We start from the raw sequence: 23,103 nt of genomic DNA, 5'->3' as shown, positions 1-23,103 counted from the left end.
AGATCTTCTGTATTTTATGCGGGAGCAAGGGGCATAAGTAGCCCAAAAGAGGCTAATTGTTATAATGGGTACATTCAGGTATGGGAGGTGGTGATAGGGCAATCAAATAGAAATCAAATAGGTCCATTATTCCTCATTTAGACAGCAAAATGATGTCATTTTATCTACATTTAGAGTCAAGTGCAGGTAACATTAAAAAAAAATCAGAAAGGAAGGTAAGAAGAACAGAACTGCCCTAAATTTAAAATGCATTAGTGAAGATGTGTTAGTCAGCAATTTGCGAGCAAACTACAGGCCTTCCTAGAAATACAGGAGTGTTAAACAGTTTATATCTTCTGCAATTGTGTCTAGAAAATGCACTCCTATATATTATAACACCATCATCCACTAAGAATTGAAACAGCTTTAACCTTTACATGAATTTGTCTAATTCATGGCAAATCTACAATACTTACTGTATAAGATGAGTATAGATGAGGGAGGCCATCAGGCTCATCCTTCCATAGAAACATAGGACTCTTCCAATCAGGCCATCTAATTATACCCAGATGATTCTGGAGTTTTTGTCCCCACTATCATTTCGGGCGTTAATCACTCTGTGTGAAGAAGTGCTTCCTGACATCAGTTTGTATCTATATTCCCTTGTCGTACATCTTGGTTTTTCTATTCCGATTATTATTTCAATAAGATGTTGTCTTATCTGCCTCCCATCCAAATTAAAGAGTCTGAGTTATTCTAGTATATACACAGAACTCCCACAAGCGATCAGCCTCCTGGCCCATCTCTGCCTTTATGGTTTGCATGGTTCTCTTGGGAACTGAAAACAGTACTAAAATGTGTAGCCTGAACAAAGCACAGTACCGTTTAGCTTCATCAGGCTACATTCAGATGCAACGTCCATACTGGCAGGCATGGGCATAAATTGCTTTACTAAACTTTAAAACAAAATTAATGTAAAAACAAAGTAGGAACTGCGCAACACATCATCGGGGCAGGATTTTCAGAGACCAGTGTGGATGGGAACAGAGGAAGGCGGGTGTGTAATTTCTTGCAGCCAACTGGTGCGCTGGTACCATCCCACCCTTGAACCATTTTTGGGAAGGCCAGGTTGGGGCCCACAAGCAGCAGGCAGCCAACTGAGGTAATCAAGGGGCCAATTAAGGCCACTCTCCCACGCCAACTGGAATTTCCAGTCGGCAGGCAGGCCCCACACAATGGCCGAAACATGGCCAGTTAAACAAGGCGGCCTCCCAGTGTGGCGGGGCTGAGGGGGGGAGGCAGGGGGAAAGGTGTTGCATTTCATTGCGCTAGGGATTTCACCCCCAGCACCTGTCATGGCCATCGGGCCACAACTGTGGCCTTTGGCCGTCCAGTGGAAGGTTTGCCCCTCCATGATCACGGCCAGGCAGCTGTGGCCTTTTTTTAAATTACATTTTTTTTTACCTTCTCTTCAGAGGACGCCACCATTGTGAGGTGCCCATTCTCTCTCGTTATGTAGGAATCAGCAACACCCAGGGTAGGTCAGCCGATATGTCATCATTGGAGCACCTCCAACTGGACCTTTAGTTTTGGGAGCTTGCCCACCATCCTGAATTGGATGGCGGCCGTGCCCTTGGGCCACTAATTGGCCAATTTGCAAAAATTGATGTCAGGTGACTGCTCCCGACAGGGTGCATGGCCGGGATCCGTATTTTACCCCGACGTCAGGGTCCCAACCCAAAATGGAAAATCCTGTCCTAGATCAGCTACAAGAAGAAGGTAGGTTAACATCAAACAGTTTAGTAAAGGGTTGCACCCAAAATGTTAAGTTATCTATCTTAGATGCTAATGAATTGACTCTGTTTTTCTGTTTTTGTCAGTTCTTAATCTCAGATTTGCAGTATTCCCAAAGTTTCCTTTCATCTCTAATGATTGTAAGAATAATGTAACAGTACTGTAAAAACTTAGAAACCCATATATTCAGCTAACTGGTTCTTTCTGAATAAACATATTTGGCAAAGGTACCTAAAGGGCGATTATATTAAATTCTCCTCCCAGCAGAGCTTGTGCACTTGTGATCAGGATTTTGCAGGCCTAATTCCCAGGATTGTCAGTCCATTATAATTAATGGAAAGAAAATCATGGGGAACACAATTCCTAATACGTGTTCCAATATGCAAAGTCTCATGCCAGGAGCATGCATTCATGAAATCGTCTTCTACTGTAATAAGGGCAAACTATCCTTCCTTGTCCTTCTTGATCTGTCTGCAGTCTTTGACACAGAGGATCACACCATTCTCCTTCAACGCCTCGACACCGTTGTACAGCTGGGTGGGACAGCACTCGCCTGGTTCCATTCTTATCTATCTAATCACAAGCAGAGAATCACCATCAATGGCTTCTTTTCCCACACCGTTACCTCTGGTGTTCCCCCAAGGATCTATCCTTGGCGCTCTCCTACTTCTCATCTACAAGCTGCCCCTTGGCAACATCATCCAAAAACACATCAGATTCCGCTTGTTCGCTGACGACACCCAGTTCTACCTCACCACCATCACTCTTGACCTCTCCATGTCTCTAAATTGTTAGACTGCTTGGGCTGAATTTGCACCATGGAGGCAGGAAACAGGAGCCAGGTCTGTTTCTGGGTCGAAAACCCACCTCAGGCAGGGAAACTGTTTTAAGTCCAGATTTTCAGTGGGGAAGCCCTTAATTGGTACATTTCCTGTCCAATTAGAGCCAGTGGGGGCTCCATGGCAGCCATTACTGAGGCTCCTGGCTGCCCTGAGGGCAACAGTGCATCGTGCCAAAGCCTTCACCTCATCCAAGGGGAAGCAAAATGATGCAGGAGAGCTGTAGGACTAGTATCTGGGGCAGGTCTGCCCCTCACTTCATTGATGCGGGCCTCAATGTCATGTTGGAGGCCATGAGGGAAAGGAGGGAGATCCCTTCCCTGGAGGGTAGCTGGAGGAGGCCACCATTTGAGAGCAAGTAGGCCTGGCTGGAGATTGCTGCCGCAGTGAGTGGCAGGAGTGAAACTCGGAGATCCTGGATCCAGTGCCGGAAAAGGCTCAATGGCCTCATACGTTCTGGAAAGGTGAGTGCAACCCCCAGTCCTCAGGACAGGTCTCAGGCTTGCACCCTCCAGCAGCCACAATAACTGAGGAGCCTCAGAGCACATGCTGCTCCTGAAGATGGGAGCAGTGTGTGTCCAGAGTAATTAACGACCCCTCTGAATGGCTCACTGCCATAGTGCTGCTGAAGACCTGTTACCACTGTGACATGGAGCTCCTAATGGATAGGGGCAGATGGCAGCAGTGCCTTATCTCGGTCTCTTTTGTCCTTGCAGGAGAAACACAGGCACAACGTGAGGAAAAGGGCCCAGATGGGAGGAGGGGTGTCCTTCCTCTATCAAATCACCCCCATTGGAGGAGACAGCCTTGGACATAGCCAGGATTGTGGTGAAGAAGGCAGTGGCGCATGGCAAAACTGCAGCTCCTGGTTATTTCAGAGGGCAAAGTGGTCATTAAGAGGGTGCAGATCACCCCACCCCCTCCAATAGCATGTCACACATTGAGTAACATTGGTTAGCATTAGCATTGCAGAGGTTTCCACTCTGCTAGGCTGGCTCTTGTCACCTCCTCTTGTGTGTCCCACAGGTACAGATGCCCAACCCAGGGCATCCTCTCCCTTTAACTCTATGGCCTGAGCTATAAGAGGGTGGATAAGAAGAAGAAGCATTGTCACATCTTGCAAGTGCATCATCCACCAGCACATATACTCTCACCTCAGTGGATCCTAGCGTGCATGTAGATATGGTGACACCATGTAATCATCACATCACTGGTGTACAGGAGGAGGGGCCAGAGGTAGAGGGAGCTGTAGTCAGTTCCCCTCGGAGGAGGGAGGACAGACACATCCCTGCTCCGCTGGGCACAGGTGCAGGGCCTCAGGAGTCACATGAAAGAAGGCTCTACCTTGAACAGCAGCAGGAGGTGTGCATCCACATATCTGAGTTCCCTGAGGCAGTGCAGAGTCATGGACAGAGCATGGAGATGTCCATCCAGCTCATGTGTGCCACAATGGCTAAGGGTTATTAACACAGGGAGTCTCTCCGCAGAGAGACTGGCCAACCTCTTGGAGAGCCATATGCAGCATCATTCTGAGTGGATTCAGGATTTGCCCACTGACATCCACGGGATCCAAGTGCTGCTGGGTAGCGAGGACCAGTCAGTGGCACTGAGATCTTTGGAGGGGATGCCAGCTGTACCCAGCTGGTGTCCTCCGCCAGGCATCCAGCATGCCCGACAAAGGCTGAGGATGTCACGGAGGAGGATGAAGGCGCCAACCCTCAAGGGGCACCCTCATTGTCCTCAGCCCTTGCAACTGAGGGACCACCTGTGCAGCAAGGCCAAGTGATGGCAACTGCCTATGCAATGATTCAGATGCAGCAGCCTCTGGAGATGTCCCAACAGCATCTCTGTGATGAGGACAACTGCCACATGCATCTCAGCCGCAAGCAGAGTCAAGTGAGCAGACTGCCTCCATGTCCTCCAAGGCCACCATGTAAGAATGGCTGAGCACACAGGCCACCATGTCACGAGGAGCACTAAGTGTGTCACTGGGATGTCTTACTTCTGTCTCTGTCAACTGTTTTCATCTCTGGCCACTTTATAAAGAATGACACATTAAGGCATACATCTGGGATTCCTGTTATTGCTGCCATGACAGGAGAAATGGTTTGAGTTGGTAAATGGCATAATGGGATCCTCTGCAGTGAGGACAAAGCCTCTGGACAGATGTTCTTCTGCCACTGGTGGTAAGCGATTACAAGTTCCAGGCTGCATCTTCCATGTAAGCACAGGTAACTCAAACTCCCTTCCATGGCATGCCCCTCAACCTGGGTCAGAGCGGCTCAGTTGAAAGTTCCCTGCATTAAAGATCCCTGACATTCATGGCATCCTCGCGAGCCTTTCGCACCCAAGCTATGCCCGGCTACCGCATTGTGCAGCAGTGGCACCTTTCTGTCATGCACCATCTTTCTCTGGCTCCACATCCTCCTCCTCTATCACCTCCTGTTCATGCTCTTCCTCTGATAAGCTGTCTCCTTTCAGGGCCTCACTGACCTCAAGGTCCACACCCCTCTGAAGGGCCATGTTATGGAGAGCAAAGCAGACCTCAACAATGACAATCCTTGCAAGAGCGTTTTGCAGGGCACCACCCAACCAGTCCAGGCACTGGAATCACATCTTCAGAAGCCCGATGGCTTGCTCAATGGTTGTGCTGGTGAGCAGACGTCTCTGGTTGTATCTCCCTGTCTGGGTTTTCCGTAAAGAGGTGAGTAGCCATGTCTACAGGGGATATTCCTTATCCCCGAGGATCCATCCAGGAACTTCCAGGGTTTGAGTGAAGATCTGAGGCAGCGTGGACTGCCAGAGGATGAAGGAATCACAGCAGCTTCCACCATAGCGAGTGCAAACAGGAAGCTCTTGTTGTGTTCGCTGACCTGTTGCACATTGAGGAAGTGGAAGCCCTTCCTGTTAATGAACCTCACCGGCCAGTCAGTCAGTGTCTTAATGGCCACATGGGTGCAATCGATTGCAGCAAAATCCAATGCCCTCTGTCCCTGCAAGGCTGCGTGTGTCGTGAACTAAATGTACTGTCCCGCTCTCACAAAGAAGGCAGCAGTGACCTGCAAGATGCAGTGGTGTGCTGCCACTTACAACATGCCACCAAGGTCTGCAGGTGTTCCTTTTATGGAGCCAGAAGCAAAGACGTTCAAGGCCACAGTGACTTTGATGGCTACTGGCAAGGAATGGAGACCACTGCTGTGCAATGCAATGTCTTCAGTGATGAGGTCACAGATCTCTGTGACCATTTGCCTGGAGAATCATAGTCTCCTGTGGCACTGGGTCTTGGTCATCTCCAGATAGGATCTACCAACAAAAATGGAGCTATGTTCAGGGTTTGGTCTCCGATGCCTTCCTGTACCTCTTTCCTCTCCATTGCCCTCCTGAAGCCCGGGGTTCTTCCACTCCTGTCGAGGGTGTTGCCCCTCATTGTTACTGGGCCCAAAATCTGATAGTTGTGCTCCATTGCCAGGTCGCGCATTCCTTCTGGTCAGGTGGCTGCCCAAGTTTCCTTGACAGCCTTGCCACCTGCCCGTTTGCCCCAACGATTCCAGGAGGACGGTTTAAAGCCCTGGTACTGAGTGCCCACTCTCCCTCCCACCTGCGCAGCACCAAGGGCACCCCCTTACTAAGAACTGGGTCTCCCTTTGCCCTGCTGACCCTTTTAAGGGCTAGGGAGATACCCTGGGGGAGTCATGACTGGCTCCCTACTCTGTACCCACCTCCCCACAGCTGATTGGCATTAGAGGGCACATGCTACCCATCTGCCCTTTAAAATTTAGAATTTCCAGCACTTGCAAGCTCTTGATGAGCCGTTCAACTCTTAATTGGCCTTAGTTGGAGGGAGAAAGGAATTCCTGTCCCGCCCTCCCCTCACACTGCTGATTATTGCCAGCCCTTAAAATTCAGTCCCTTACCCAACATGCAGCACTGAATAAGTAGAAATTTCCTCCAATTAAATATTGGGAAGACTGAAGCCAGTTTCTGGGTATCTGAAATGAAAAAGGGTCAAGGGTTGGGTTGTGGCAGGGGGAGAGAAGAAAGTAAGAAATGCATGCTGATATCATCTGTAGATTCTAACTCAAAAAAAGAGATTGCAGGATGAGGGAGAAGTGGGATGAGAGAAGGAAGATTAGATATGCAGATACCCTCATCATCGATTGCTTCAGCCCACCAATGACCATGGCCTTAGTGATGCTTCATCCCATGATGGCCAGCACTGAGGCTTACTAAAGGCAGGCACACTTGTCTGCCTCTGGTTCTTTGGGGCTGCCCGCTGTTATGCGCCACCTTCCCCTGCAAGAAAGAGGGAAGTGTGTGAATGAGTGTCCAACAATATATTTTGGGTGCTGTGGCTGTCATGGTTGAATAGCTGCTAGTATGTGCAAGCTGTGAGCTGTGGATGTGGGCTTGCAACACTGCTAAGGGTGAGGTAAAGCATATGAATGAAGGGTGAGGACCTATTGAGAGAGATTGTTGGTAGATGAATGATGGCAGTAGAGCAAATTGAGGAGTGAATAAGACTAGTGGTGCAGTTGGTAGGATATGCCATTTGAAGACGAACTTACTCAGTTTGACAACTTGTGCGAGATCTTAAACTTCTTTCTGCACTGCATCCATGTTTTGGAGCAACGCTCATGGCACTGACCTCTGCTGCTTACTACTTGTTCCCACTGTGCCCTGAGCATCCTGCACACCCCCACCTCACCCTGTAGATACAGGTCATCTCTCCTTCTTTCTACCTCTTCCACCAAGACCATCTGAAAACCTTGGTGCACCCTATTTCACACGTTCAGCCATTCCTCGAAGTATCACAGCATAGGCTCAGTTTTCAGATGACTCCCATCACTGCTTGCAGACACAAGGCACCCCCCCTTTCAGAGGTGCAAGCTGCCTTTAAGTAGCACCAGCCAATCACAATTTTGGGCTCCTTGCTGATGCATGCGACCAATGAACAACACGGGTCACATAGACTGCACACAGCAATTATGTAAAGCAGCAGGCAACCCAAATTTCCTATGCTGCCTGCAACATAATTAATGGAGGTGGGTCAATCTCCATATCCGTTTTTGTGAGTTAGCCAATTTTCTCCCTAGATATTTGAATTTTCTTAATCTAGATTAAAAATTACTCGACATGTACATTAAATAGAACACAAGCAATACTTCATGTTTGTGACTTTGTACCTTTAAGAGAATTTAAGAGAAAAATACAAAGCAGGGGAAAAATTTGTTCATTATCAAAGCTCATTTGATACAATTTATATTGTTAGGTAATCAGTCAAAATGAAGTCAAAATCAGTCAACTCATGGCCATAACTAAAGATGGATTGAAATGGGAACATTACTGTGTACGGAACTGGACCCCAATAAAACTAAAATCACTCCTTTTAGAAGATCATTTCATCTTCATTCTTTTGTTGTGACAGCTATTTTTCTAACTTGAAGATCAAACACTTGTTCACCTGATGAATGACAGCATTGCCTCCATGACTAACTCCCTCTGCTGGATCCTGATGCAAGTACATAAAACAGTCTCAAATATCAAATCCCCAATCCTGTTCTGTGGCAACTCTGTTGCCATGCCACTGCAACGCAATAGCTAGTATGGTTCTATTAAAAAGCCACAACTCAGAAACTCAGAATAAATTTTATCAAAGAAAAACTTCATACATAAGCAAGCAGCCTAACGCTCATCTGTAAGAAAGCTTCACATTGCAAAGATAGCATTATTAAGAGCCAAGGTAGTCTAATCTTGGTTTTGATGGGGTGGGGGAGAGGGGGAAGGAAGTGCCTGAATTTATAGAGTATTTCATGATTTCCTTTTTGAAATCAAAGTTAGGAGCTTGGAGCTCCTTAAACTCATAGCACTCTCAAGCCATGAAAACATTGTGGGAGACATAGGCCGGAATTTTTAATTGGACGGGAGGCCCCGTCCACTGGCTGAAAAGTCGGTGGCGAGCCCGCCTCTGCCGGGCCTGGGGAGCCAGGCCGGAATGTTTTGCTCCCCAGGCCCTTAATTGGTCTTGGACGGGACTTCCACCTCCTCGAGGCAGGACGTCCTGCCTAATGGAGCTGCCAGCCAATCAGTGGGCTGGCAGCTCTTAGTCCCAGCAGCGCCACCGGGAGCGGTGGCCACTGCTGGGACTACACCCAGCCGTCGCAAGTGAAGTGAAGGACGACCCCGGAAGACAGGTAGGTTTTAGGGCCTCACTAAGGACAATCGGCCAGGCTCCAGCGAGGCAAGAGCGTGGCCGGTTGGGGGTGGGGGTTGGTGTTGTGCATTGGGGGCGGTAGGGGCAAGGGGAGTGGCCCTCCATGGGGCACAAGGTTTCCGATCAGGAGGGTCCCACCCCCCCAGCTCGCAAGAAGGACGCCTGATTTTACCAGGTGGGGTTCCTGAGGCTTTTGCCATCCAGCCGCCGAGGGTAAAATACCCACGGCGGCAGGAGGAAGCACTTAAGTGCCGTAAAACGTTTACATGACAGAAATTAGTGAAGAGTTATGCAAATGATCCATTCTGGGCCATGCAATATTTCAGACAGTAATGTCTAGTCTAAAAAAAATTATAATTACTATTTTGAGAGAACATTGCCCATTATTTGAAACTGGACCGTCTTTTCTGGACAAAAAACTGCACTGAATAGTAATGACAATTGCTTCAGTTTTCCATTGGATGAGTTTGTTCTGAAGGATTTTGTTAGCCTTACAAGCAGAAACTTGCCTAAATTGGACTCAATTTCAACAATGCTCATTTTTCACCTTTCAAATAACAAGTCACGTAACGTGTCACATGGTATCGGCCAATGGTATCGGCTCAGAGATCAGGAAACCATACCAAATTAAGAGCTATGAATTTGAGCTATAAAGGTTTTGAAAGAGTGCTTTACTATCTATGGCAGTAGAACCAAGTATTAAATGTGTACTCAACTCCAAATTCTGCAATCAGAAACAAAGCGTGAACTATCAGATTCTGAAAATGATGTACATTCTCTACATGGGTAGGTTATATTGAAAATAATATTGGCAAATACATTTCTTGGTTAGTTTGGCATTCTTTGTAATGAACTAAACAACTAAATGATGAGATCTTCTATTCCCCATGAATGAGATCTAAATGTACAGTTAGCTTTTAAACGTATGCATCAAGTGCCTGTGGGCAGGACGCAGGACCGCACGGCTTATTAAAATGCCATTGAAAGCAAAGCAGGAACATAAGAACAGGAATAGGCCATTCAGTCCCTTGAGCCTGTTTCGCTGCCATTCAATTACATCATGGGTAATCTGAGTCGTAACTCCATAAATCCACCTTTGTTCCATAACCGTCAATACCCTTGACTAACAAACATCGATCAATTTCAGTTTTGTGATTTTCAATTGACTCCCAATCTCAACACCTTTTTGGAGGAGACAGTTCCACATTTCCACTACCCTTTGTGTGAAAAAGTGCTTTCTGACATCATGCCTGAATGGCCACACTATATTGTTAAGATTATACCCCCTTGTCTGGACACCCGACCAGAGGAATTAGTTTCTCTTGATCTACCCTATCAACTTCTTTGATCATCTTAAACACCTCAAGTAGATCACCCTTAATCTTCTATATTCAAGGAAAACAAGCTTAGTCTATGCAACCTGTCCTCATAATTTAACCCTTTTAGCCCTTGTATCATTCTGGTGAATCTCATTGTACTCCAAGGCCAACATATCTTTCCTGAGGTGTATTGCCCAAAACTGAATGCAGTACTCCAGGTGGGGACTATCCAGAGCTCCATACAGCTGAAACATAACATCCATCCCTTTGTATTCCAGCCCCTTGAGATAAAGGCCAACATTCTATTAGCCTTTTCAATTATTTTTGGACCTGTCAATCAGCTTTTAATAATGTTTGTTATTGGGACCCCTTAATCTCTCTGCTCAGTCATAGATCCTAGCTTCTCGCCATTTAGAAAATACTCAGATCTATCTTTCTTAGGTCCAAAGTAGATGACCTCATATTTTCCACACTGAATACCATTTTACCACTATCAATGTCCCTTTGCAACTACCTGCTTCCATCTACTCTATTTACTGTGCCACCTAACTAATGCCAGCAAGCCTAGATATATGGCTTTCTATTCCTTCATATAAGTCATTTGTAAATACAATGAAATGTTGAGGCCCCAGAACAGATCCCTGGGAGACACCACTAGTCACATTCTGCCAATTTAACTATGTAACCATTATCCCAACTCTCAACATCCAACCTCCAAACCAATTTCCCAAAGCCAAAAGTTTGCCTCCAATTTCACAGGGTCTTACTATTGCTAACAACCTTATCGAAAGCCTCTGAAAGTCCATACAAATAATATCCATAGGCACTCCCATATCTACCACATTCACTGCCTCCTCAAAAAATGGAACTAGATTCATTAGACATGACTTACCCTTTATAAATATATGCTGGTTCTCTTTGAACAGTTCACATTTGTTCAAATGCTCAGTCACTCTGTCCCTAATTAAAAAAAAAGAAAAACTTGCATTTATATCACACCTTTCACAGCCACCAGACATCCTGAAACACTTTATAGCCAATGAAGTATGAAGTATGTGATGGAAACCACACCTGCCAGTTGGAAATATATTAATTTTGTCATATGAAACATTATTTGAATGCTTACTGGACATTGAACATAACTTGTTTTAAAAAGACCACAGAACAGTGGCTGAAAATATGGCTGCACATTTGCATTCTAAAAGACAGTGGCATGGAGTAACAATGGGAGTACTCCTGGATTCAATTAGCCAGATGGGTTTTGTCAATAGTGATAATCAAGAGACATTGAGAGTCACTGAATGTGTAAGAGCCAGCATTCCAACCCCCCACTGAGAGTATCTGGTAAACTGTGAGGAAACCTCAAACCTCGCAGGCGAGGCTGTCTCAAGCAAAATGCTAGTCACATGACTAACCTGCTGGCCAACCTGGAGTTAATTGAATTGTGCTCACAGAACTGTTTTTGAAGAGACTGCAATTGAACTTTAAGAAGAGAGCACTCCCTCTCTCTGTCTCTACGCAAAGTTTCAGGGATCCACGAAAGTAACTTAAGCCTCAAGACAGAAGACCAGCAAAACAAGTTTGAAAGTGTGCACTGGGCCCCAATGAGCACTGCAAGACTTCACTTCAATCAAAGACTTTACATCCAACCCAAAGCCAGTAACTGAACTCCATCTATTACTTCAAACCTTTCCCCTTTAATTCTTTCTCCTCCTCCATGTGTATTTATCACGTATGCATGCTTGCGTGGTCGTGTTGCATATTTTTAGTAGTTCTAACTGAGTGAGAGTTTTAAGGTTAATAAACTTATACCTTTCTTGTTTAAATCCGAGAAAACCTGTCTTTTTGATTTCTTTGCAATTGCAATTAGAGAGCAGTGAGCAAGGACTCACTGAGGGGAAGCTAAAAACACTGTTTTAAAGTTAAACCCCGTTATGGCCAAATCAGGAAAAGGCTGAGAGGGGAGCCCTAGACGCCTTCCTCACCTGGTTGTAACAAGTACTTTTGAAGGGTCTTAATGATTGCAATGTAGGAAATGCAGCATCTAATTTGAACACAGCATGCTCCCACAGACAGCAAAATGATAATGACCAGATAATCTGTTTTTGTGATGTTGATTGATGGATAAATATTGGCCAAGACTATATAGCTCCCCCGCTCTTCTTCGAATTTTGCCATGGGATTTTTTACATCCTCCTGAGAGGGCAGACAGGTCCTCAGTTTAATATCACATCTGAAAGATGGTAACTCCGACAGTGCAGCACTCCCTCAGTAATGCACTGGAGTATCAGCCTTCATTTTTGTGCTAAAGTCCTGGAGTGGACGCAACCTTCTGATTCAGAGGTGAAAGTGCCCCCAGCTGAGCCACTACTAACACACAGATTCTCGTAACTTCTGGTAAAGTAGTAAAACTGCTTCAATGCCCCAGTGGTACCTGCTGTGCGTAGTACTTAGTATCAGGTGGTTTTTGCACTTCTTGGTAGCCCTCTCCCATCAATGCCAACACTGGAACAGTTAAAGTAACAATTGCAGCAAATTCCAGGCTGAACAAATATCAATTCAAACAGCTTAGCTGGCTCATTGCTGAATTAACCATTTTGATGATTTAGCAAACTCCAAAACTGACTGTTTTAATTCACTTGCAGCAGAAAGCTCGATGACATGTTCCTAACAAAGAAATGCAGATTTTGCAAACTACAATGTACATACATCACTCCTTTTTTGTGGGGGAGGTGTGGATGGGAGGGAAATTAGAAGGTCAGAAAAAAAAGATAGCACATAACATTGCAATTATGACACTCAAACAGGGCAATAGCCAGCTGGTCCATATTGGCTTTTATCCTCCACTGAAGCAGTAGGCTTAATCCTATATTACTTTGTCTCTTTATCCCCTTTCCTTCAAACACCTTTCTAATCTATTCTTAAAAGTATAAGCAGTTTCAGCTCATATCCCAGCTTTCTGCCATTTTTAATGTCCATCTCCACAATACCCGTTGTTAAACGGTGGCGGAAAAGAATGTGAATTTGTGTAATCATTTTATGCTGAATTAATATCAAATGCAAGGAAATGAAAGTGTGAATCATGAACTTCCTGATGTAACTTGCCCTTTATGAAGACATCTATAGAATGTTTTTGTCCTATTTTATTTATGTTGCTTCAGCTGCACTCTCACTGCCACTCTGGATTACCAAACAGGACAGCTGTAGCATTGGAACACTTTCAAATTTCATGGGACCACCAGCTCTGGAAATAACATAAAAAATCTTTGTCCAATAATCTTGGAGTGACAAATTAGCAGGTACGATCTTAGATTAAATATTTCCAGCCACCTTTTTCTGTTTTGTTTTTATTTTAAAAAATATAAGCTAGATACCCCTGAAGGAACATGTGCACTGTCTGTCCCACATGTGCACAGAGGGCAGAAAGGCATTCATGTACAGGACACAGCAGGAGACTGAGGGGAAAACGAGGCTACAGAGAGGAAGTCAGGTCATGCATGTTTCTGTCAACAGAGCATGATACAAACATCAGACCCATGAGAGAGAAAAAAAAGGCCTGTGAGGAGAAAGCTGTTGGAGGTAACAGTCTATGGCAAGTTTAAGGATAATTTTTGTTTATGTATTCACTGAATTGTTAAATTGTTCACATACCATGGTATTTCGAGCTATATTTACTGGAGTTTTATCTCTCTTTGTAAATATACATCTGACACTTTGGAGTTCTATGGCATGGGGAGAATCTCTTGAAAGCACTTTAAGGGCACTCACTACAAATCTATAAGTTTTACATCCAGGTCTAACTTGTAGTCCTAAACAGTGACAGAATGAGGACTGAATTAGGTATTCCATAATGCATTAAACTGCACAATAAATTTGGGTCTCTTAGAGCAACATCCTGCAAATGTTCTCAAGTGCATAAATATATACATACACATATACACACACATGTACGAAAGTTCTGCATGAAATTATTAAAGACAGAACATTGTCCTTCCCCTGGAAATATAATCTAACAAAAACACAAATTGCATATTGAAAATCAATCTAGTAGCAAAAACTTCAAATTGAATTCCCTGTCCAAGTATGAAGGTGCTATTCTGTTTTTCAAATGCATTTCTCACAAATGTTTTATTCACGGCACCATTATTTTAGCATTACCTTTTCAAATTTAACACATGATAAATCTGAAACAGAAATAAAAATTGCTGGAAACACAGGCAGCATCTGTGGAGGGAAGAGATAAGTCAATGTTTCAAATGTGCTGACCCTATCATAACTGAGGGTCCACACATCTGGAATGCTGACTTATCTGTTCTCTCCATAGCTGTCTCCTAACATGCTGACATTTTTCATCGTGTTCAGTTTTGGTTCAGATTTCCAGCATTTGGAGTATTTTGCCTTTTGTTCAAATAATTTGAAGAATCTGAGAAATGGGATTAAATTGATAGCTCTTTAAGAGAGCCAACACAGTCACGATTGAGTTATGGTATCCTTTTTGCTGTAAAGTTCCATGATTCTGAGCTAAAAATTAGTCTCAGGTAGTGGTGCAAAACAGGTGGTATCAGATCAGCCACCCAGTCTATGCAGTACCCGATATATAATTCCACTGGCTGCAATGGAATTGAATATTGAGTGCTGCTTAGAACCAGTGGCTGATCGACACTGCCCAAGATTAATTTTTAGCGCTATAGACGTGAAACCTTAGGTGGTTGTTTAATGACCGAAGTCATATCAGAGCTTTTCATCTTGAAAGCTCCTTTAGAGCATTTTGTAGTACATTTCATCATTAGCTAATTGTAGGTACACAAGTGCAACTTGAGGCTTCAGAAAGTTCTGTTAGTTTTTTACTGACAATTGTTGTTTAGGAATAGAACTTCCCAATTGCATATTGACTTGTTTATCAATTGAGAAACCAAAGTTGAAGGACAAAGCCCTGTAAAGCAAGGTAACAGAAAAATTGGAAAGAGTAATGGAGGTAAATCAGGAATTCGTGATTGAGTCATGGAGCTGGGATTGGAGATTGTAGCGGGAAGAAAAGACTAAGTAAGGTAAGGGAGAAACTGGAATGTACAGAGGAACACTGCCCATAATTGCATCAATAAGTCAAATTACCTAAAAATGGACAACAAATTGGCTAAAAAATATATACAAAGCAGAGTGTAGGAGTAAAGGGTAGTTATTCAGATTGGAGGAAGGTCGAAAGCAGTGTTGCGCAAGAATTAGTGGTGGAACCATTGTTATTCATAAATTACATTAATGCTTTGGACTTAAGAACAAGCAACTCACTCTCAAAATTTGCAGATGGTATCAAACTAGGGGATTTTGTTAACACTCAGGAAGAAGGCTACTTAATACACGAAGACATTAGAAAACGTGCTGACTGAGCAGTTAAGTGGCAAATGAACTTTCACACAGATAAATGTGAGGCGATGCACTTTGGTAGGAAAAATAGATATTTCACCTACACCTTAGAAAATAAAAAGAACAAACGGGGTAGAAGAGCAAAGGGATCTAGGGATCTAGGTAAACAAATCATTAAAAGCAGCATTACCGTTCAGCTAAGCAAATAAAAATGCTAACAAAGCACTGGGATGTATTTCTATGGGGAATAGAATTAAAAAGTAGTGAAGTTATGTTAAACTTGTACAGGGCACTTGGAGTAAATTCCTGCTCTACATACTGCAGAGAGGATATAGAAGCACTGGAGAAAGTACAAAAGATATTGCAAGTATGGTAGCAGAACTTAAAGGATTACTGCTACCAGGAAAGATTGAACAGGTCAGGGTTTTTTTACTTTAGAAAAGAAAAGACTTAGAGATGACATGATAGAGTTCTTCAAAATTATGAATAGGTTGGACAGGGTGGATGAGAATATTTCCACTTGTGGGAGAATCCATAATTAGGGGCCATAAATACAAGCTAGTAACTAATAAATCCAATCGAGAAATAAGGAGAACTTTTTTACTCAGAGAGGGATTAGAATGTGGAACTCACTATCACAGCTAGTGGTTAAGGCAAATAGTTTAGATGCTTTCAAAAGGAAACCAGATGAGCATGAGAAAAAAGGGAATAGAAAGAAAGGCTAAAAGGCTGAGATGAGACAGATGGAAGGTGGAGTATAAATGCCAGCACATATTAGTTGGGCCAAGTGGCCTGTTTCTTTGCTGTATATTCTATATAATTCTATGTAATAAAACAGGGAGACTGTCATGCACACAGAAAGTGCAATGCTACAAATGATGGACTAAATGTGAAGAGTTATAAAAACTGACTTTCTCTTTTAAAAATGAACCTTTCTTTTAAAAAGGGAATAATGCTCCAAAATGGCTGCCAAAGAAAAAAGGGTTTGGCCTTTGTTTATTCAAACTGTCTGATAGGGACAAAGGGATATCTTCAAAGCTAAGAGGTGTCAATTAAACCCATCCTAGACTCATCCCAAAACATTCCAGAATTGAATGTCTTCTTCTGGAACAAACAGTGTGAAGTAGCCACATCCTGGGCCATTGTGCGATCACCATGGGGTAAGAGACCAAAGTGTCCCCTACCAGGAGGTGAGAAGTAACAGAGCTATACCTTAAAAAAACAGCCTGGAGAGAGACACTCCAGAAAGAGAAAGAAGAAAAGCAGCATCCAGAGGCTTGTTTCCAGCAAACCAGAAGGCACATACCCAGCTGTAGAATTCTGCATCTACAATATACAACAGTGAACTAGAAGTGATTCACTGACTTCAACAGAACTGTCAACCAAGACAGAAATCTACAATCATCTGAAGTCTGCAACGAGAACTCAATTTCCAGGAGAATTCAACAGGTTTATCGTAACCTTCCCTGAAATCTAACTCCCCCTCACCCACTTATAATCATTTTCACTTTTTTCCCTCTCTATCTGTCTCTTCTTGTGTGTGTGTGTGCATGTGTGTATGTGTGTGTGTGTACATGTGTGTGCGCGCGTGCAAGCGAATGTGTAAGTGGATGTGGTTGTGACAATTTTGGGATAAGGCATATTGATCAATAAAATAAAATTGATTTTCTGTTTTTAAACCTACAAGAAAACCTGTCGTTGTCTGTTTATTTGACAAATAAAACACCAAGAGGTTAAACATTAGTAACAAAAGCACACTTGCTGCAGTCAGGTGAGGAGTTTAACAATGGGAACCCACCACATCTCACCACGTGGCCATAACAAGATATAAGAAAGATTGATTTTGAGAGCAGTAGTGGAGGCTAGAAATAAGTGAGAGATTTCCTATCAGAGGACATTTTTCTTGAGAGTGTACAGGATCATTGCACAGGTGTTAGAAGAGCCTTCCCAGAGCAAATTGTAAATGAAGGTTTTAGAAAAAGTCAAGAATTGTTGAGAAGAGAAGAAGTGTTTGGCACAAATGATGAAACCAAATTTTGGAATGAAACGTCACATACCTGAAACATTAACTTTTTTTTTCTCTCCATTGGGCCAGACCTGCTGGGTATTTTCAGCTTTTCCTGTTTTTATGTAGAACAAGCTTATTAGCGGTGGTACCTTAGTAATCCAGGAGATATGGAACCAAAGAACTTCAGACCATAGTACAGAAGGAGGTCACTTGGCCCATTGTATTTGTTAGAGTAATTCAAAAATAATTTCATGACCCTACTCTCTCTCCACAGCCCTGTACCTTCCACCGTTTCAAATGTTTATCCACTTTTCCTATCAAAGTGCAATTGTCTCTTCCATAATATTGTTGATGACAACAACCCTACGAGTAAGAAATTTCTTCTAACTTCTCTCCTCACTCAGTAAGAATTTCAAAAGGCCTCTTGTCACTGATTCCGCAAGTAGAGGAAGTAGTATTTCCCTATACACTCTGACAAAATCCTTCATAATTGTAACAACCTCTATAACTATCCTTCTGCAGAAATAGTCCTAATATCTCAAATTTGTCCTCACACTATAGCTTCTCATCATCCTAGTAAATCTATACATACATGAAGGCTCTTTGCATATGCAAATAAGGATTCTAAAGCCTGTTTGAGACTCCCAGTGCAAATGTGGTCTGATTGCACCAGCAGCACTTAGCAAAACCAGGTCTACATGCAGCCTTACAGATGGCCCTTAAAGGGGGCGCTACAGTGTTTAAAATATATATTTACCTGAATATGGAGCTGGGAGGAGCATGTGGGCTGTTGCTGGTTACCTAATTGCCACTGCTACCTCCCACCCTGGCACCTTTTCCTCCCCAGCCTAATCGTCCCCTTCCCAGTTGCCCCACCGACCACCCCCCACCACTTACCTGAAGGCCACTCTTCTTGAATTGCATTTCGTTGGCGAGCTGCCTGTTAAATGTCCAAAACTCAGTGGTCCATTTGTAAAGATGGTCCCTGCATCCTCAAAAATGGACATGACTGAATTTCTAGGCCTATGACTTTAATGTGACACAGTACTCCAACGGTACAACCTTGCACAAATGTATTACTGCTACACTTATAAAACCAAAATGTTATTGGCCTTTTTTCATAGCTTTAATCTACCTGCGCCTGGACCTTTAGGAAATTATGCATTTGAATCTCTAGGCACCTCTGTTCATCCACAACTGTTCAGGAAAGATAGGTTGATAGGTAAATTGGCCATTATAAATTGCCCCTAGTATAGGTAGGTGGTAGGGGAATTGAGGAGATGTGGTAGGAATATGGGATTAATGTAGGATTAGTATAAATGGGTGGTTGATGGCCGGCACAGACTCGGTGGGCTGAAGGGCCTGTTTCAGTGCTGTATCTCTAAATAAAAATTAAAAATAAATAGGAAATGAAGGAAAGGGGGAGGGATGGCAGTTTTGATTAAGGAGAACATTGCAGTGCTGGGGAGAGAGGATGTCCCAGAGGAATCAAGGACAGAATTTATTTGGCTAGAGCTGAGGAACATGAAAGGTGCAATTACATTGCTCAGTGTAGTCTATAGGCAACCAACTAGCAGGAAAGATGTAAAGGGACAAATTTCCAAGGAAATTATGGAGAGGTGCAGAAATTATAGAGTGGTTATAATGGGGAACTTTAATTATCTGAATGTAGACTGGGAAAGTAGTAGTGTAAAGAGCAGAGAGAGGCAAGAGTTCCTACAGTGTATTCAGGAGAATTTTTTACAGCAGTATGTTTCTAATACAATGAGAAAGGAGGCACTGCTTGACCTGGTTCTTGGGAATGAGGTGGGCCAAGTGGATCATGTGTTCGTTGGGAAACAATTAGGGGACAGTAATCATTGTATCATAAGGTTTAGGTTGGCTATGGAAAAGGACAAGGAACAATTCAGAGTAAGAATAATTAACCGGGAGAAAGTCAACTTCAATGGGGCAAGAATGGATCTGGTCCCGATAAATTGGAATCAAAGGCAAAACGGTACTGAACGATACTGAGCTTTAAAGAAGAGATAGTTTGGGCACAGTCAAGTTATATTCCCATGCAGGGCAAAGGTAGGGCAAAATACTTCAAGGGATAGACAAGGTAGATGCAGTGAAGATGTTTCCCCTGGTTGGGGATTCCATTTCAAAAGGGAGAAACCATTTCGGACAGAGATGATGAGAAATTTCTTTACTCAGAGGGTTGTGAATATTTGGAATTCTCTACCCCAGAGGGCTGTGGAAGCTCAGTCATTGAGTATGTTTAAAGCAGAGATTGACAGATTTCTAAATACAAATGACATAAAGGGATATGGGGATAGTGTAGGAAAAGGACATTAAAGTGGAAGATCAGCCATGATCACATTGAATGGTAGGGCAGGCACGACGGGCTGAATAGCCTACTCCTGCTCCTATGTGCCTATGTTCCAATGAATATAGTAGGTTCAGTGGGGAAGTGAAAAAGCAAATAAGAGAAGCAAAGACAGAGTATGAAAATGGAATGTGTCATGCAGGCCCCCACTTGCCAAGAATGAGGCATATTAATTTTGTCATATGAACATTGATATTAACCTGTTGCTGGAGTGAAGAAACGACTTGTTAAAAAATCACCAGACAGTTGGCTGGAAGGACATTTGTATACTTACAAACAGTGTTTGTGGAGACAAAGGGCTATTCCCTGGTCCACTTAACCCACAATGGATTTTGATCACCAGACATTGAAGTCTGTTTGAACTGGAACCTGGAACAAGGAAGCCTCTACCTCTCTCGCTTTCTCCCAAGCCACACGGAAGACATGTAAACTTCAAGAGAGAAAAGACTCCTACATGGGAACAAGTTGAAGCGTGAACTGGGCCCCAAGGAATTGCAAGATTTACCAGCAACCAAAGACTCCACATTGAACTTAAAGGACTGTAACTACCTGATATTGCCTCAAACCTTTACCCTTTATTCCTTCTACTTTTTTTGTCCCTATTGTCATGTTTGGCCCTGACCTGCCAAGAATGAGGTACATTAATTTTGTCATGAACATTGATTTTAAACTGTTACTGGAGTCAAGAAAGGACTTGTTAAACAGATCAACTGTGGCTGGAAAAGATATTTGCATATTAACAGACAGTGTTTGGAAGGACAAAGCAGCCAATCCCTGACACATTCAACTCACAATGGACTTTTGATCACCAGACGTTGAAGGTGGGGGAGCTTGCATTCCAGGTTGACTCCTAAGATGACCTAATACGCAAATGGACATGGTCAAACTAACTAGTCACATGACTAACCTGCTGGGCAACCTGAGTTTTTTGAATTTGTATAAACAGTTTGCTCCTGGACTGAGACGATGTCTCTCCTGTCTGCTCCCATCTCTTTCTCACAAGCCTCTGAATCCACTGAAGACACATGAACCCCAAGAGAGAAAAGTCGCCTACAGCGAACAAGGTTTAAGAAGAATACTGGGCCCCAACGAAAAGCAACACCTATCTGCAATCAAGGACTCTACAGTGAGGTCGAAGAACCATAACAAAAACTCTTCAGATATTGCCTCAAACCTTTCCACTTTATTTCTTCTGCTCTTTTCTGTCTCTATCTGCCCGTGTGTATCGCGTATGCATGCTAGCCTGGGGCGTGGCATGTATCCGTAGGCGTTAAACGAAATAGAGTTTAAGTTTAATAAATATCAACTTTTCTTCTTTAAACCTAAGAAAGCCTATTTGTACTGGTTCTTTTCCTTATAATTGGAAAGCAGTGAACAATGGGCGGCACAGTGGCGCAGCGGTTAGCACCGCAGCCTCACAACTCCAGAAACCCAGGTTCGGTTCTGGGTACTGTCTGTGTGGAGTTTGCAAGTTCTCCCTGTGACTGCGTGGGTTTCCGACGGGTGCTCCATTTTCCTCCCACAGCCAAAGACTTGCAGGTTAATAGGTAAATTGGCCATTGTAATTTCCCCCTAGTGTAGGTAGGTGGTAGGAGAATGGTGGAGATGTGCTCGGGAAAATTAAACCGTGTTACGATTAAACAGGCAAAGGCTGAGAGAATACCCCTAGACCCCTCCTCATCTGGTCATAACAGAAATTTGGGGGCTCGTCCAGGATTTTACCGACAGACCCAGGAAATCTATCACTACAAGTGCAGGAAAATTTAATAGGATTCCTGAAGGTTATCAAGGTTTTGAGTCTGAAGGAAAGTAACCCCATACCCCTCGAGTGGGGCAAGCAAGCCTATAGTAATTCTCAGGGACACAGGGGCCACTAGATCCCTTTTACAGGGAAATGGCTTTACCTTTCCTCCAGAGAGTGCAGTAAACTCTAAAAAGGTGGTGAGTGGTATTGGAGGGCAGTGTATGCCTGGACCTGTACACCGGGTGCACCTGGAGCGTGACCTATTTTCGGGACCGGTGACCGTACGACTTCTCCCAAGTTTGCCTGTTTGCCTGCTCCTAGGTAATGTTCTGGCAGGGGTGAAGGTGATAGCCCTCCCATTAGTGAAAGAAAGACCGCAGGAAGTCAGAGAGACAGGGCAGTGGTAGGAGACGGACCCCTGCAATTTCCCTGAATATGTAATGAATCAGGCCATGATCAAACCAGCTCCCCCAGAGGAGACTGCATTAACACTGCAGGTAAATGACCATGAGGTCTGTACATCTGAGACTTTTTTTGGAAAGTTAGAAGACCCAGGGAATGAATTAAATACAGTTTCCCTAGCTGAGGCTCAGCGAACCGACCAAGTATTGCGAGAGTTAACACAGGCTGCCGAGTCTGAAAGTGAAACAGAGGGAGTCCCTGATTGCTATTATGTAAAGGATGAGGTACTGATGAGGAAATGGAGTTCTCCTCACAGACCTGAGAGCAAAGAATGGACAGTGGTTCACCAGTTAGTGGTGCCACAGAGGTACCGGAGAGAAATATTAAGAAGGGCCCACAAGACTACAGTGGCTGTACATGCCGGTATACGAAAGACCAAAGCCCACATAAGACTGCAGTTTGACTGGTCAAAACACCACAAAGATGTGGTGGAGTACTGCAGAAGTTGGCACATGTGCCAGGTTGAGGGGAAACACCAATCTACAATGAAACCTGCACCCCTAAGTCCTGTACTGGTGTTAGGAGGACCCTCCAGCAGAGGGATGGTGAACTGTAAGGGAACCCCATCGAGAACAAAAGGGGACAGGCAGGCACAAGGCTGGCAATAGCTTAGAAAGGGAAGGGGAAAAAGCGACCAATAGGACAGGTTAAAGGAAGTCCAGGAGGAATCCCGGATGAAAACCCCCACTGTCCGGTCAGCCAAACCCTGAAAAATTTGAAAAGTTAGACCCCGCATCTTCCTATGTAAATGCAGACACTAGAGGCACCCCACCAGGATTGCTAACAGCATTTACAAGAACCTGCAGAAACAAGTACCAACCTCTAGGGGACATAGAAACCAGGAGTGTGATGCCTCACCTAGTCAAAGTGCCACAGGGGAGTGCAGTAGAGTCTGCACAAATACCTGCAGGCAGGAATGTCCCAGAGGACAAAGGAGAGATTATTAAAGACTCCTTCCCCACAGTCAGAAAAAAAGAGAACCACCTATCCCCGGAAGTCAAAATCTTTTGCATGACTC

General features: G+C 43.9%; 1 protein-coding gene across 2 annotated transcripts in view; it reads right to left on the bottom strand.

Moving 5' to 3' along the window:
• The window catches only part of LOC137369635 (cAMP-regulated phosphoprotein 21-like), a 758,358-nt gene that overhangs the window by 676,182 nt on the left and 59,073 nt on the right, over positions 1 to 23,103 (bottom strand). The window contains exon 2 of one of the 2 annotated variants that reach the window (XM_068030967.1): positions 11,035 to 11,102. The exons of the other annotated variant lie outside the window; for it this stretch is intronic. The gene's annotated coding sequence lies outside the window, so the exon portion shown is untranslated. The remainder of the gene's footprint in view (positions 1 to 11,034; positions 11,103 to 23,103) is intronic. 2 annotated transcript variants of the gene reach the window in all.

Source organism: Heterodontus francisci, chromosome 5 (genome assembly GCF_036365525.1).
Source record: "Heterodontus francisci isolate sHetFra1 chromosome 5, sHetFra1.hap1, whole genome shotgun sequence".
Lineage (NCBI taxonomy): Eukaryota > Metazoa > Chordata > Chondrichthyes > Heterodontiformes > Heterodontidae > Heterodontus > Heterodontus francisci.
This window is presented reverse-complemented; position numbering and strand designations above follow the sequence as displayed.